Source organism: Oreochromis aureus, linkage group 10 (genome assembly GCF_013358895.1).
Source record: "Oreochromis aureus strain Israel breed Guangdong linkage group 10, ZZ_aureus, whole genome shotgun sequence".
In the NCBI taxonomy this organism is placed as follows: Eukaryota; Metazoa; Chordata; class Actinopteri; order Cichliformes; family Cichlidae; genus Oreochromis; species Oreochromis aureus.
The window spans coordinates 17,032,708-17,044,828 of record NC_052951.1 but is presented as its reverse complement, the minus strand read 5'-3'; the positions used below and the strand labels follow the sequence as shown (position 1 = coordinate 17,044,828).

Sequence of the window (12,121 nt, the reverse complement as noted above, 5' to 3'; positions counted from 1 at the left end):
TCTGGGCCTGAACGTTCGAAACAAAACCATTACATCTAAAATCCTAAATCATGTTCTGAGTCAAATCAGTTTTAAAAAGGCTTCATAATTACTTTCCCACCTTGAGGTATCCACTTGCACTGAATATAGATTTATAATCATGATCATTTTAAGGAACAAAGGAAATTAAACGTTTGAAATAAACCTATTTGGTATGAAGTGTTTATGGGAGGACACATTACCCTCAATGATCTGAGGCTCGTTCGCCGTGGTGTGTCTGGCTCCACCTTCAGACCGGCAGTGGAGAAGGGTGTTGAAAGTCATTTAACGACTTAGCAACTGTACAAGTACTGACTGACAAATGGACAGACTGACAGGCACATACACCCCATGAAACACCTCCTCCGGCACCACCAACACAGAGTCAAGCACACATGGGTAAGCTTATGAACATACACAAATCGCACACAGATGCACAGTACCATTAGCCCAGGAAACAAGCTGCAAGACACCAGAAAAGCAGCTGAAACATCACCTGCCCCTGTACCCAAAAAGACAATGGCCTAGTGGTCTGATAATACAATAATATAATTTGCACACTCCACAATTCTCACACATACATGTCACAACATAGAGGATGTGCAACCTCCCCTAAGAAACAATCACATTTATACTAGGATGGAATTCCAATGAACCCATGTTCTCTGCATGCTTGCCAAAGATTGTCGTCATATTCTGTGCAATCCCATGAACCAGGCTGCTAAACAGTGCTCTCCGTGCAGTACATATCTAGCTGTCCCGGACACAAACAAACACAAAAACAATAAAGAGCAGTTTGGTGTATCCAGTCCGAAATGAATACTAAATCATTTTCGGGTAAATCTTGCTCCAATCAACACTAATCCGTCTTTTGGGTACCTCAGTCATGAGCCTCACTGCTGAGAGTGCTTTATCAAGCAGTGCAGTATAATTGCTAACTCCTCTCTCTTTAGTGTTTTGCTTGTATGTTTGATCTCTAGTTCCAACCTCAAATTATGATCCAGCCATCTGAACCTTCATCAAACAACACCTCCCACCTGTCTGTTTACTCTGTTGATTATGTTGATTAGTCTGTTGAAGGATCACATTTCCTTCCACCACTACAAGACACTTTTTGAAAGTGTCTTGTAGAACCTTGCAGCTCAGTTCCTGTGATCTCTGTCAGGATTTGAGTCTGCCATTGTTCACCCCGTCAAACACAGCAGTCGTGGATGCTTTCACAAATCTGACAAACTGAGATGACAGGTTCAAGCAGCAATGGAGGCTTTGGCTGCCACTTAGCCAGCCAGAGAAGGACTGGATGTAAACAATCCACATCACTGGTTTGCTTCTACCGGCAGTCAAAATCCAAACTTTAGGCCTTACAATAAAAGAAATTGATGAAGACCGTCACTGCATGTGCTTTACAATGCCTTCTCTCTTCTTCTGGTCATCATTATTTCTAAGAAATACTGTATACACCACAGAGGAAGTGAGAGTAGTTACTGAATTGAGCCTGACATGAGTCATTCACAAAAGGATTAACTCAAGACAAAGAATGGTACAAACCAGGAAAACAGTATCTGACTTAGTAGCTGATCACCACATAAAAATGAGATGGAAGGTGAAATTAAATCTGCATTAGATGACAATGGCACACAGTGGCTAATATCATCATGCAGATCTGTTAGAAGGTGCATGAACGCTCTAAGATTAATGCTATTACAGTCTTCAAATCAGTAAACATGCAAAGGAAACTCACCTGTGCTGCCTTCTCCACCAACATTGGCACCTGTGATTCAAGGCAACATCATCAAATCTGTTCCAAAAACTTTGTGAGCTTCAAATTTGATCATCTAGGATGGAAAATGAATGATATAAGCATTTTTGAAGAAAATTACCATCAATAACTCTTGTAACTTTGGTAATGGGAGGCTGTCCTTCAATGACCCTGGTGACTTTGGTCTGTGTAGGCTTCCCTTCAATGACCCTGGTGACTTTGGTCTGTGCAGGCTTCCCTTCAATGACCCTGGTGACTTTGGTCTGTGCAGGCTTCCCTTCAATGACCCTGGTGACTTTGGTCTGTGCAGGCTTCCCTTCAATGACCCTGGTGACTTTGGAAACTGCAGAGTCCTGTTCTATGACTCTGGTGACTTCGGTAAGTGAAGGGTCCCCTTCGATGACTCTTTTTACGGTAGTGATAGATGGTTCCACTGAAATAACCCTGGTAACGTTGCGGATCACCGTTGAGTGAGGAACTGTAGAGAGGGAAATGTAATTTCAGTATCGCTCAAGAATGTGGGGAATAAGGGTATAACTCCCTCAAATTCTTTATTATGGAGGAGTCTGAAGGCACATTATGTGTAGTTTTCCAAGCAGATAAGAACATGCATTCAAACCAAGAAGATGGCATGAGCATGGTAAGTGATTGCAGCACTGAAAGAAAGGAGGCCTTAATCAATCCTGCTCTTACACACTTAGAGAAATAATCTGGTCTGTATGGAAATTTTTCATTTTCTTCTTTAGTTGGTTTTAAGTACACACTTTTCAGTTTTAAAAACTACTGGTTTAAATGATAATAAATGAGATGTGAGCAACTGGCAAAAGATCCCCATCTAACCCCAGAACCTTTCCCCAGAAACGTTTGCCAAAAATATCACTTTACTTCCTTTCTGGTTTCTGCTTCTCAGTAATGATTTTGTCTCTTTATGTGTGTGTGTGTGTGTGTGTGTGTGTGTGTGTGTGTGTGTGTGTGTGTGTGCGTGCGTCTATGTGGTCTGGATGGACATTTGACCTGACGCTGTACCTGGGCTACAGGGACATTTCGACTTTTTGCTGTGTATTCATGTGTCCCCTAAAACATGAATTGTAAATGCATTTTAAGTGTCTAAATAATAATTTTTTCTACTTCTTATGAGGTCATTATTTATCTTTTGACCTGTATTTGCTTAAACTCTAGTGTAAATTTATTTATTAAACTATAATTAAAAGATTTTCTGATTTTCTTAAAAGTCCACCTATACCACTCATCTGATTTTTGTGTATTCCAGTTTATTGCACAGCGACGTTTCGAGTTAGAGTGGATGTGTAAGTACTACAATTTAATACACGTTTTCAATACACACGGCCGGAAGTCATTGTGATTGGTAGGCTATATATATAGGCGGTACCTACCGGATACGATTTGCGCGTGCCCTTTAACAAGTACATGTCGACGGCAATACGAAGACTGATTAAAAGCACAAAGGTAAGCCTTTTTAATGTAAAATGCACCATGACTTTAATACTATATGAAATTATAGGTGCACAGGCTTATATTAAACTGTTTTAATATATGCTTTATGGACTGTTAGCTAGTTTTTGAAGAAGTAAAACTGCCTCAGCGTTTGTCATTGAGTAAATAAAATAGGGCTGATGACTAACGCGTCAACGCGATAAAGCGGGCTAACCCGTGTTAGGATTTACTCGGTGTTAAAGCATTAATGTGGCTTAAACGTGTTAATGCCGACATCGCGACTAACGTGATTAACAATTAAACCAGCGCAGTCTGAGTCAAAATCCCTGATGTCGCTGTCAGCTAATTTCGGGCAGTTTGTCCAATGTCTGTCCATTCTGCTGACAGCCCTAAAATAAAAGCAAGGGGTATAAGTGTATTTAATCGTGTATTTATTTATATGCCTGAATTAAAACTTCTTACAATTTTGATGCCTAAGCTTTCTCAGTACTTGTATCACTCTCTGCAGTCGCCATTACAGAAATGTCACATGTCGCCATTTTGAGAACTTGGCTTTTAACATTTTAAAGAAGGCATAAATTAGGACTATGAATAAGTCAGCTGTGTTTATGCTGTAAACTACACTACTGCTAGTTCCACTACTACTGATGATGATGACAATGATGACGATAATCGTAATACTTTATATGCTTTGGTAATACAGGCAATCAAAGCGTACAGGAGAACATGCGAAGAGACGCATTCCTCCACGGAGGATGCAGTCTGTCATGTTTCTGCTGGAAGGGACAAACTGGGACTTGATATCCACTACATAAATGCCTTCAAAGGTAAGTTGGTCTTTAGTTTGGATTAGATTTGGAGTTTGTCACTTTGTCTTTTGTCACTCACTTGGTATGCCTCTGCAATTCAGGTCGGGGCATTTTCACGACTGTTCCATTCCAAAAGGAGACTTCCTTTTGGAATACAGAGGTAAACTCATACCAAAAGAAGAATGTGAGCGGAGACACAGTGTTTATCATGACAGCCTGAAGGTGTTCATGTTTGAATTCAAGTTTGATGGAAAACTCTGGTGGTGCGTATTATATCAGTGTAGTTTGATTAAGATTAAATTACACATTGCTTTTGATTTATGAAAAAAGCTTCCTAACAAAAACTAGTTAAGCTAATACTTTTTGCCTAACCCCACAGTGTGGATGCATCTCAAGAAGATGGGTCATTAGGCAGACTTGTCAACGACAACCACATCAGTCCAAGTGCTAAAATGAAAATATTAAATATCAATGGAAAGCCTCATCTATGCTTATTTGCAAGCAGAGACATAAGTCCAGGCGAAGAAATAGACTATAATTATGGTGACTCGGATTGGCCCTGGAGATGCAAGGTATTTCTACAATTGTACTTTTTGGAACTGATAAATTGCATACCGTAAGCCATTGTTACATTTGTACCAACTCAAATTGGCTTAACGTGACTTAGGGCATCTAGTTTTCCATTGAAATTGAGTATCACCTACTGTGCCTTTGGTCACTATAGCAATGCAGCCGAGCATCCAGTGATATAAATGTATTTTCATTCTCTATCTGTTACACACGAAGGCTGAGACCAGCCAGATTGAGAAGACTGTGAGCTGCCTAAAGTCCGCAACCAAACTGCATTCCAAACAATGATCTGGACCTGAAACATCCAGAGCCTGAAAGGGTAAATATAATCCAGTGTACCACTTAATGAGCTAATAATTTAATCTATAATCATTCTCTATGGATGCTGTGTGTGTGTGTTTGGCAGTCACCTGGGTGTAATGTGATTTACATGGACCGTGGCTTGTAGGTCCTTTTCATTGTTTCAAAGTGCAAGTCTGGATAACGTGTGTGTGTGTGTGTGTTAACCACCCAAATGTGACTTAGGAGGACCACACTGTTATTGGGGACTCCGTCAAAGTTTGCTTCATGGTGACATCACTCTGGTTTTAGGAGGGTCTTCTCTTATTTTTGACAGTTTGACCTACAGCACGCAGAACTGACTGCATGTGCTTTGTTTCTATGTTGAAATGGTTTGAAACTCAGGCTTGAACATTAAGATAGTACTATACAACTGCTTAACTTGTTTTAGGCACGTTTACTGCTGTAGTGCATGGGTTCTCCCTGGCTGTGTACTCTGGCTTCTTCCCACAGTCCAAAGATGTAGCTTATGGGGTTAGGTTAACTGATGATTCAAAACTGCCCTTTGGTGTGGATGCAAATGCCTGTCCTTCCATGTTAGACTGGTGATCTGTCCAGGTTGTACTGCCCTTTGGTAGCTGGTATAGGCCCCAAACCTGCTACCCCACAATCCTGATAAGGATAAGTGAAAGAGGATGGATGATTGCCACGGAATCAGTTGTTAATTATTGTAGCCAGTATTTTTCAGAAGAAAACATTTGAGTGGAAAGCCCCCACACATGCAAATTAAAAACAGAAGCACAGGCCTGCCCAGTACTGTTGCAAGAAGAGCACTTGGTCTAATCTTTGTGTCATCTTTTTCTTTGTTGCAGGATCTTGATGAAGAAATGCCTCAGCAAGGCTCAGAAGCCATGCATTCTTCTTCAGTGCAAGATTCTGAAGAGGTAACATTGACCTAGGACAGATTTTAATGAATGTTTCTCATGCACGATGTGTACCTTACGCTATTTTCCGATAGTGAAATGGTTTATTCATCCTCTTGAGTGATGCATTTTTAGTAACTGTCAGATTACTGTTCTTTTGTCTTCATTCTCTATCTGTTACACACGAAGACTGAGACCAGCCAGATTGAGAAGACTGTGAGCTGCCTAAAGCCGCAACCAAACTGCATTCCAAACAATGATCTGGACCTGAAACATCCGAGCCTGAAAGGGTAAATATAATCCAGTGTACCACTTAATGAGCTAATAATTTAATCTATCATCATTCTCTATGGATGCTGTGTGTGTGTGTTTGGCAGTCACCTGGGTGTAATGTGATTTACATGGACCGTGGCTTGTAGGTCCTTTTCATTGTTTCAAAGTGCAAGTCTGGATAACGTGTGTGTGTGTGTGTGTGTGTTAACCACCCAAATGTGACTTAGGAGGACCACACTGTTATTGGGGACTCCGTCAAAGTTTGCTTCATGGTGACATCACTCTGGTTTTAGGAGGGTCTTCTCTTATTTTTGACAGTTTGACCTACAGCACGCAGAACTGGCTGCATGTGCTTTGTTTCTATGTTGAAATGGTTTGAAACTCAGGCTTGAACATTAAGATAGTACTATACAACTGCTTAACTTGTTTTAGGCACGTTTTACTGCTGTAGTGCATGGGTTCTCCCTGGCTGTGTACTCTGGCTTCTTCCCACAGTCCAAAGATGTAGCTTATGGGGTTAGGTTAACTGATGATTCAAAACTGCCCTTTGGTGTGGATGCAAATGCCTGTCCTTCCATGTTAGACTGGTGATCTGTCCAGGTTGTACTGCCCTTTGGTAGCTGGTATAGGCCCCAAACCTGCTACCCCACAATCCTGATAAGGATAAGTGAAAGAGGATGGATGATTGCCACGGAATCAGTTGTTAATTATTGTAGCCAGTATTTTTCAGAAGAAAACATTTGAGTGGAAAGCCCCCACACATGCAAATTAAAAACAGAAGCACAGGCCTGCCCAGTACTGTTGCAAGAAGAGCACTTGGTCTAATCTTTGTGTCATCTTTTCTTTGTTGCAGGATCTTGATGAAGAAATGCCTCAGCAAGGCTCAGAAGCCATGCATTCTTCTTCAGTGCAAGATTCTGAAGAGGTAACATTGACCTAGGACAGATTTTAATGAATGTTTCTCATGCACGATGTGTACCTTACGCTATTTTCCGATAGTGAAATGGTTTATTCATCCTCTTGAGTGATGCATTTTTAGTAACTGTCAGATTACTGTTCTTTTGTCTTCATTCTCTATCTGTTACACACGAAGACTGAGACCAGCCAGATTGAGAAGACTGTGAGCTGCCTAAAGCCGCAACCAAACTGCATTCCAAACAATGATCTGGACCTGAAACATCCGGAGCCTGAAAGGGTAAATATAATCCAGTGTACCACTTAATGAGCTAATAATTTAATCTATCATCATTCTCTATGGATGCTGTGTGTGTGTGTTTGGCAGTCACCTGGGTGTAATGTGATTTACATGGACCGTGGCTTGTAGGTCCTTTTCATTGTTTCAAAGTGCAAGTCTGGATAACGTGTGTGTGTGTGTGTGTTAACCACCCAAATGTGACTTAGGAGGACCACACTGTTATTGGGGACTCCGTCAAAGTTTGCTTCATGGTGACATCACTCTGGTTTTAGGAGGGTCTTCTCTTATTTTTTGACAGTTTGACCTACAGCACGCAGAACTGGCTGCATGTGCTTTGTTTCTATGTTGAAATGGTTTGAAACTCAGGCTTGAACATTAAGATAGTACTATACAACTGCTTAACTTGTTTTAGGCACGTTTACTGCTGTAGTGCATGGGTTCTCCCTGGCTGTGTACTCTGGCTTCTTCCCACAGTCCAAAGATGTAGCTTATGGGGTTTGGGTTAACTGATGATTCAAAACTGCCCTTTGGTGTGGATGCAAATGCCTGTCCTTCCATGTTAGACTGGTGATCTGTCCAGGTTGTACTGCCCTTTGGTAGCTGGTATAGGCCCCAAACCTGCTACCCCACAATCCTGATAAGGATAAGTGAAAGAGGATGGATGATTGCCACGGAATCAGTTGTTAATTATTGTAGCCAGTATTTTTCAGAAGAAAACATTTGAGTGGAAAGCCCCCACACATGCAAATTAAAAACAGAAGCACAGGCCTGCCCAGTACTGTTGCAAGAAGAGCACTTGGTCTAATCTTTGTGTCATCTTTTCTTTGTTGCAGGATCTTGATGAAGAAATGCCTCAGCAAGGCTCAGAAGCCATGCATTCTTCTTCAGTGCAAGATTCTGAAGAGGTAACATTGACCTAGGACAGATTTTAATGAATGTTTCTCATGCACGATGTGTACCTTACGCTATTTTCCGATAGTGAAATGGTTTATTCATCCTCTTGAGTGATGCATTTTTAGTAACTGTCAGATTACTGTTCTTTTGTCTTCATTCTCTATCTGTTACACACGAAGACTGAGACCAGCCAGATTGAGAAGACTGTGAGCTGCCTAAAGCCGCAACCAAACTGCATTCAAACAATGATCTGGACCTGAAACATCCGGAGCCTGAAAGGGTAAATATAATCCAGTGTACCACTTAATGAGCTAATAATTTAATCTATCATCATTCTCTATGGATGCTGTGTGTGTGTTTGGCAGTCACCTGGGTGTAATGTGATTTACATGGACCGTGGCTTGTAGGTCCTTTTCATTGTTTCAAAGTGCAAGTCTGGATAACGTGTGTGTGTGTGTGTGTGTTAACCACCCAAATGTGACTTAGGAGGACCACACTGTTGTTGGGGACTCCGTCAAAGTTTGCTTCATGGTGACATCACTCTGGTTTTAGGAGGGTCTTCTTATTTTTTGACAGTTTGACCTACAGCACGCAGAACTGACTGCATGTGCTTTGTTTCTATGTTGAAATGGTTTGAAACTCAGGCTTGAACATTAAGATAGTACTATACAACTGCTTTACTTGTTTTAGGCACGTTTTACTGCTGTAGTGCATGGGTTCTCCCTGGCTGTGTACTCTGGCTTCTTCCCACAGTCCAAAGATGTAGCTTATGGGGTTAGGTTAACTGATGATTCAAAACTGCCCTTTGGTGTGGATGCAAATGCCTGTCCTTCCATGTTAGACTGGTGATCTGTCCAGGTTGTACTGCCCTTTGGTAGCTGGTATAGGCCCCAAACCTGCTACCCCACAATCCTGATAAGGATAAGTGAAAGAGGATGGATGATTGCCACGGAATCAGTTGTTAATTATTGTAGCCAGTATTTTTCAGAAGAAAACATTTGAGTGGAAAGCCCCCACACATGCAAATTAAAAACAGAAGCACAGGCCTGCCCAGTACTGTTGCAAGAAGAGCACTTGGTCTAATCTTTGTGTCATCTTTTCTTTGTTGCAGGATCTTGATGAAGAAATGCCTCAGCAAGGCTCAAGCCATGCATTCTTCTTCAGTGCAAGATTCTGAAGAGGTAACATTGACCTAGGACAGATTTTAATGAATGTTTCTCATGCACGATGTGTACCCACGCTATTTTCCGATAGTGAAATGGTTTATTCATCCTCTTGAGTGATGCATTTTAGTAACTGTCAGATTACTGTTCTTTTGTCTTCATTCTCTATCTGTTACACACGAAGACTGAGACCAGCCAGATTGAGAAGACTGTGAGCTGCCTAAAGCCGCAACCAAACTGCATTCCAAACAATGATCTGGACCTGAAACATCCGGAGCCTGAAAGGGTAAATATAATCCAGTGTACCACTTAATGAGCTAATAATTTAATCTATCATCATTCTCTATGGATGCTGTGTGTGTGTGTTTGGCAGTCACCTGGGTGTAATGTGATTTACATGGACCGTGGCTTGTAGGTCCTTTTCATTGTTTCAAAGTGCAAGTCTGGATAACGTGTGTGTGTGTGTGTGTTAACCACCCAAATGTGACTTAGGAGGACCACACTGTTATTGGGGACTCCGTCAAAGTTTGCTTCATGGTGACATCACTCTGGTTTTAGGAGGGTCTTCTCTTATTTTTGACAGTTTGACCTACAGCACGCAGAACTGACTGCATGTGCTTTGTTTCTATGTTGAAATGGTTTGAAACTCAGGCTTGAACATTAAGATAGTACTATACAACTGCTTTACTTGTTTTAGGCACGTTTTACTGCTGTAGTGCATGGGTTCTCCCTGGCTGTGTACTCTGGCTTCTTCCCACAGTCCAAAGATGTAGCTTATGGGGTTAGGTTAACTGATGATTCAAAACTGCCCTTTGGTGTGGATGCAAATGCCTGTCCTTCCATGTTAGACTGGTGATCTGTCCAGGTTGTACTGCCCTTTGGTAGCTGGTATAGGCCCCAAACCTGCTACCCCACAATCCTGATAAGGATAAGTGAAAGAGGATGGATGATTGCCACGGAATCAGTTGTTAATTATTGTAGCCAGTATTTTTCAGAAGAAAACATTTGAGTGGAAAGCCCCCCACATGCAAATTAAAAACAGAAGCACAGGCCTGCCCAGTACTGTTGCAAGAAGAGCACTTGGTCTAATCTTTGTGTCATCTTTTCTTTGTTGCAGGATCTTGATGAAGAAATGCCTCAGCAAGGCTCAGAAGCCATGCATTCTTCTTCAGTGCAAGATTCTGAAGAGGTAACATTGACCTAGGACAGATTTTAATGAATGTTTCTCATGCACGATGTGTACCTTACGCTATTTTCCGATAGTGAAATGGTTTATTCATCCTCTTGAGTGATGCATTTTAGTAACTGTCAGATTACTGTTCTTTTGTCTTCATTCTCTATCTGTTACACACGAAGACTGAGACCAGCCAGATTGAGAAGACTGTGAGCTGCCTAAAGCCGCAAACCAAACTGCATTCCAAACAATGATCTGGACCTGAAACATCCGGAGCCTGAAAGGGTAAATATAATCCAGTGTACCACTTAATGAGCTAATAATTTAATCTATCATCATTCTCTATGGATGCTGTGTGTGTGTGTGTTTGGCAGTCACCTGGGTGTAATGTGATTTACATGGACCGTGGCTTGTAGGTCCTTTTCATTGTTTCAAAGTGCAAGTCTGGATAACGTGTGTGTGTGTGTGTTAACCACCCAAATGTGACTTAGGAGGACCACACTGTTATTGGGGACTCCGTCAAAGTTTGCTTCATGGTGACATCACTCTGGTTTTAGGAGGGTCTTCTCTTATTTTTTGACAGTTTGACCTACAGCACGCAGAACTGACTGCATGTGCTTTGTTTCTATGTTGAAATGGTTTGAAACTCAGGCTTGAACATTAAGATAGTACTATACAACTGCTTTACTTGTTTTAGGCACGTTTTACTGCTGTAGTGCATGGGTTCTCCTGGCTGTGTACTCTGGCTTCTTCCCACAGTCCAAAGATGTAGCTTATGGGGTTAGGTTAACTGATGATTCAAAACTGCCCTTTGGTGTGGATGCAAATGCCTGTCCTTCCATGTTAGACTGGTGATCTGTCCAGGTTGTACTGCCCTTTGGTAGCTGGTATAGGCCCCAAACCTGCTACCCCACAATCCTGATAAGGATAAGTGAAAGAGGATGGATGATTGCCACGGAATCAGTTGTTAATTATTGTAGCCAGTATTTTTTCAGAAGAAAACATTTGAGTGGAAAGCCCCCCCACACATGCAAATTAAAAACAGAAGCACAGGCCTGCCCAGTACTGTTGCAAGAAGAGCACTTGGTCTAATCTTTGTGTCATCTTTTCTTTGTTGCAGGATCTTGATGAAGAAATGCCTCAGCAAGGCTCAGAAGCCATGCATTCTTCTTCAGTGCAAGATTCTGAAGAGGTAACATTGACCTAGGACAGATTTTAATGAATGTTTCTCATGCACGATGTGTACCTTACGCTATTTTCCGATAGTGAAATGGTTTATTCATCCTCTTGAGTGATGCATTTTAGTAACTGTCAGATTACTGTTCTTTTGTCTTCATTCTCTATCTGTTACACACGAAGACTGAGACCAGCCAGATTGAGAAGACTGTGAGCTGCCTAAAGTCGCTAAACCAAACTGCATTCCAAACAATGATCTGGACCTGAAACATCCGGAGCCTGAAAGGGTAAATATAATCCAGTGTACCACTTAATGAGCTAATAATTTAATCTATCATCATTCTCTATGGATGCTGTGTGTGTGTGTTTGGCAGTCACCTGGGTGTAATGTGATTTACATGGACCGTGGCTTGTAGGTCCTTTTCATTGTTTC

General features: G+C 41.5%; 3 long non-coding RNA genes across 3 annotated transcripts; all 3 read left to right on the top strand.

The window, feature by feature from the left end:
- Window positions 1-4,175: 4,175 nt before the first annotated feature.
- Window positions 4,176-4,868, top strand: LOC120442300. The gene is made up of 3 exons (XR_005614653.1): window positions 4,176-4,304; window positions 4,421-4,613; window positions 4,828-4,868. It is a non-coding gene; the product is annotated as an uncharacterized LOC120442300 (long non-coding RNA).
- A 2-nt stretch (window positions 4,869-4,870) lies between these two features.
- Window positions 4,871-6,092, top strand: LOC120442298. The gene is made up of 3 exons (XR_005614651.1): window positions 4,871-4,930; window positions 5,763-5,834; window positions 6,003-6,092. It is a non-coding gene; the product is annotated as an uncharacterized LOC120442298 (long non-coding RNA).
- Window positions 6,093-10,741: 4,649 nt separating this feature from the next.
- LOC120442299 lies at window positions 10,742-11,918 on the top strand. Its single transcript, XR_005614652.1, has 3 exons — window positions 10,742-10,797; window positions 11,633-11,704; window positions 11,872-11,918. It is a non-coding gene; the product is annotated as an uncharacterized LOC120442299 (long non-coding RNA).
- The last annotated feature ends 203 nt before the right edge of the window (window positions 11,919-12,121 follow it).